The sequence below is a fragment of the Brienomyrus brachyistius genome, unplaced genomic scaffold (genome assembly GCF_023856365.1).
Source record: "Brienomyrus brachyistius isolate T26 unplaced genomic scaffold, BBRACH_0.4 scaffold875, whole genome shotgun sequence".
NCBI classification, from domain to species: domain Eukaryota; kingdom Metazoa; phylum Chordata; class Actinopteri; order Osteoglossiformes; family Mormyridae; genus Brienomyrus; species Brienomyrus brachyistius.
In genome coordinates this window covers 1,572-5,355 of record NW_026043150.1, presented here as the reverse complement: position 1 = coordinate 5,355, position 3,784 = coordinate 1,572, and the positions used below count along the sequence as shown (strand labels likewise).

General features: G+C 41.9%; 1 non-coding gene across 1 annotated transcript; it reads left to right on the top strand.

Annotated features, from left to right (window-relative positions):
- Window positions 1-3,005: 3,005 nt before the first annotated feature.
- On the top strand, window positions 3,006-3,077 carry trnad-guc (transfer RNA aspartic acid (anticodon GUC)). The gene has a single exon. It is a non-coding gene; the product is annotated as a tRNA-Asp (tRNA).
- Window positions 3,078-3,784: the final 707 nt, after the last annotated feature.

The following is a 3,784-nucleotide window of genomic DNA, read 5'->3' as shown; positions in this document are numbered from 1 at the left end:
TAGCCCAGATTTAGGCATAGTAATTCTCTAAATTTTTGTCAGTGGAATACAGTAGAACACACGATAACTAGAAACTGAGTAGGCATATTATATTTTATTTTACGGTATAGCAAGTAACTGGAAAAAACGTTGACATGGTGCACAGAATAAGCCGCGGGGATGGTGCATTCCTCATCGGAACTATAATTAATTACGAGTAATTGGGACTTTCCACTTTCCGGCTGCCTCCGCGGCCATTGGCAGTCAGGCGCTCCCGGGGGTTTCAGACCGGCGCAGCAACAGCGCTGCTAGGGGGAAGCCTAGTGTTTACAGGGAGGGGTAACTGCTTACCGGGGCAACAGGTTTTTTGCCCATTCAAGTCTGTTAATGCATCTGCCATCTACTGCCTAAAAGTCCCCTCCTTTCCATTCCGACTTCTTTTTCTGGGCTGTAAATCAGGGAAATCTGCTCCCTTGCTATTTAAAACCTCATCTGCATCGCCCGGGAATTCAGGACAACAGCGTCTTGCAGAAGTGCATAATGAGGGAGACGGATAGCGATATTTCTCCAGGCATGACTGACTGCCTCTGGCTATCAGCGAAGTTTGCATCGGGACTATCAAACCGTACAGCTCAGCATGCGTAGCGGCGCGACTCGGGACTGGCCTACAGATTATTTGTACTAATAGCCTCTCAGCAGAAAGATAAATAATTCAGCAGATAAATTGACGCCAGGGGAAGAAAATCCCAAAAGCTTCAGGCGAATGGGGTGTCTATGTTATGGACAAGCTCAATTCTGACATTTATTAATTCACAGGCTCAGCAATATCAATGGAACAGAACATGCTTCTGTCAGACACGTGAATTGCATATGCTTACACATAAATGCAGCTAGGCTAATCTGTTGTATGGATGACAAATTCTATTACTTCATTTGTATTTATTATTCAAAAGACTCGTTTATTTCTGTTATTTTATTACAAAAAAAAAAAAACCTGATGACGTCTTTCGCCAGCAGGGGCGCCATCGTCGTCACGAAGGGAAAAAAACAATCGATTAACCTCACATAAGAGCACCAGGTAACGCTTCCCTACATACTTCTCGGCCCTACCTTCTTCCATGATGGAGTACTTCTGAATTAGCCACTCCACGATATCATTTCCTGGGAAGGCATAGCGAGGAAGGCATCTAGTTAGAGTCGAGAAATGCATTAAGCCGTCATAAATCAAAAACGCTGAACTCGATAAATAAATTACATAAATAAATATGAGCGCAAGGAGATCGATGACAGTCTTAATGCACAGGATTCCCGAAGACCGCCGATGTATGGGCTTTCCTGTGAAGGGCTTAAATGACCATTAGGACCCGGCCCCCGGGACACTGCACGGCCGGGTGTAAGACAACCCGGGCGGCATGAAAAATTATTTTTAAAAAGTAAAATATGTATCGTGCACCTGTCATCGCATGTGGAATCACTGTGATTAACAGTCTTTGATTCTTCATCTTTATCCCCATGTCGGGATCTTGCATCGCCACAATGACTTGTTCAATCTGGGATAAGAAGAATAGTCAAAATCGTGAAATCAAGGTGACGACAGACATAGTGAAAACGTTCAACCTAGTAATATAATAATTGCTTAATGTGTGATTTGATATGTAATCGTTATATTCATCATTAAATCACCGGAGAGACACACTCATATATTTAGGCATATATATAAGTAAACTACAAGGTTTTTCCTCTGACTATCTTAACTGCACGTCAAAGACGTTATCGGATATTCCCGACTACAGACTTTCGGTTTGATCATTTATTCGCGTTATTAATTCGGCTCCTGATTACATTAAACTAAACATGCTCAGATTGTTACAACCTTTGCTTGTCGGTTATTTTTGGGATCTTTCTGGATGGGCTCAAGGCGGGGTCTGTAAGCACAAGCAAACTGCCAGCACTTTTGTTTTACATGAAAATAGTTTGATGTCGGCCTATTGCGTTATTGTCTGGCTATAATTTGGAGGCAATATTAAACAATAGGCCCATATATTGTAAATATACATGTTGTGTTGTTTTGTTGTTATCACAAACGTATAGCCTGATCATAAATTTCATGGATACCTGGATGTTGTATGTTCCATTATATTTATGAATGAATGATTTATGTGAAGTCTGGCTTAGATTCGAGAATTAATCATATAGATTAAAAAAAGTTTTCATTTAAAACTTATCTCATATAATAAAATCCTCGTCCGAACGAACATATGTCAGAATGAAAAAACATTTAAATTATTTTTGTGATGCATCAGTATCAATAGCTACAACGTCATAACAGATATAGATATAATGCGGTTCATACTTTTGAAGTTGATGCGTATCTCCCGAAAAAAATCAACTCCAGAAGAGTCCGCGTCTGTAAATGCCTGAACTTCGGAATCGATCCTACCTTTGTTAGGCGCGGCATCTGTGTCTTGCAGCTGTTCCCTTGGATAAAGATGTTAATTGTCATGCTTACAGCATCTCGATCTCCGGCGTTTGTGAAGTTGGGATTGATGCTGTCCTGTGTTTTTTTTTTCCTTCCACACTTAAGCTCTGCTTGTTACTGCCCCATAGCGGAGCGCAAGTGAAACGGACTACCGGAGATTTGCACTGTTTTTCTGTTAGTGTGTATAATCAAAATATGACTCAGTTTGGCCAGTTAGAAAAATATGATAATAGAAAAGTATTCTTTTCCTCTCACTTTTTTTTCTTGATTTAATTACCGACTTCACGTACTTACACTGTGTCCCGTTGCACGATGTAATATTGCGAAACTATGATTTTGTGGCAGTGTTTTGTAAAGGAATTTTCCGTTTAATCATCGTCTTAGTATAAAGCTATATGGTTGTTCTGGTATCAGTGGACGTACATTATGTATTTTTTCTTCTCTTGAGCACCATGGTCATGACATGAAGCTCAGTCATTGATTACTCGCAAATGTTAGTAGTCATCCGCTGTTTATCTTGAAGATGTAAAAGTAGTGCGCGTACATCTCCTCGTTAGTATAGTGGTGAGTATCCCCGCCTGTCACGCGGGAGACCGGGGTTCGATTCCCCGACGGGGAGAGTCTGCATCTTTTTGCCTCGGTCTCAAAAGGCACCAAGCTAGAACCGGCCCCGTGTTAGTGGAAACGGGGCTTGTGACTTGTACTCATGCATAATATTCTGCGGGTCGCTCAGCAGCGCAGCATATGAAACTAGACTCGGATTGTAAGTGTGTGGTTTTGATAATTGATGTATGGATGGATGGATCCTTAATAAGAGATATAAACAATAAGGTCCAGTCGCCAACTAATCATGTAAAATACGTCATAAACTCATGGTTGTTAAACCCAGAATAAAAATGAAGACGTATAACTAGGAAAGTCAACTTGCACATTTCAATTTTGGTTCGATATAATCACGTTGTCCTTAACCCTCCAGTGCAGGAGGGGACGGTAATGCGCATCGAATGTTTCCGAACCTGTGTGTGATACAACCGAGGAAGAGCCGATGACTTCGGGGGAGGAGGGGCAGGCGACTCGGAAGAAAAAGCAGCAGAACCCAATGCAGCCTGTAGCCCATTCAAAGGCCTACTGTTGGACCTCTGCTTATTTTGCAATACGTCTTTAGTACGGACTGAAAAATGTCCGATTTCGATGAGTTTGAGAAGCAGTTAAGCGAAAATCGGCAAGGTAAGTTTGGCTTTGAAGATCGGTGTATGCTCCCTGTTTTAGGGTAATAAAGTGGCCGGCGTGTCCTAGCGCCGAGGATGGTGCGGAGGGCACTTCTGC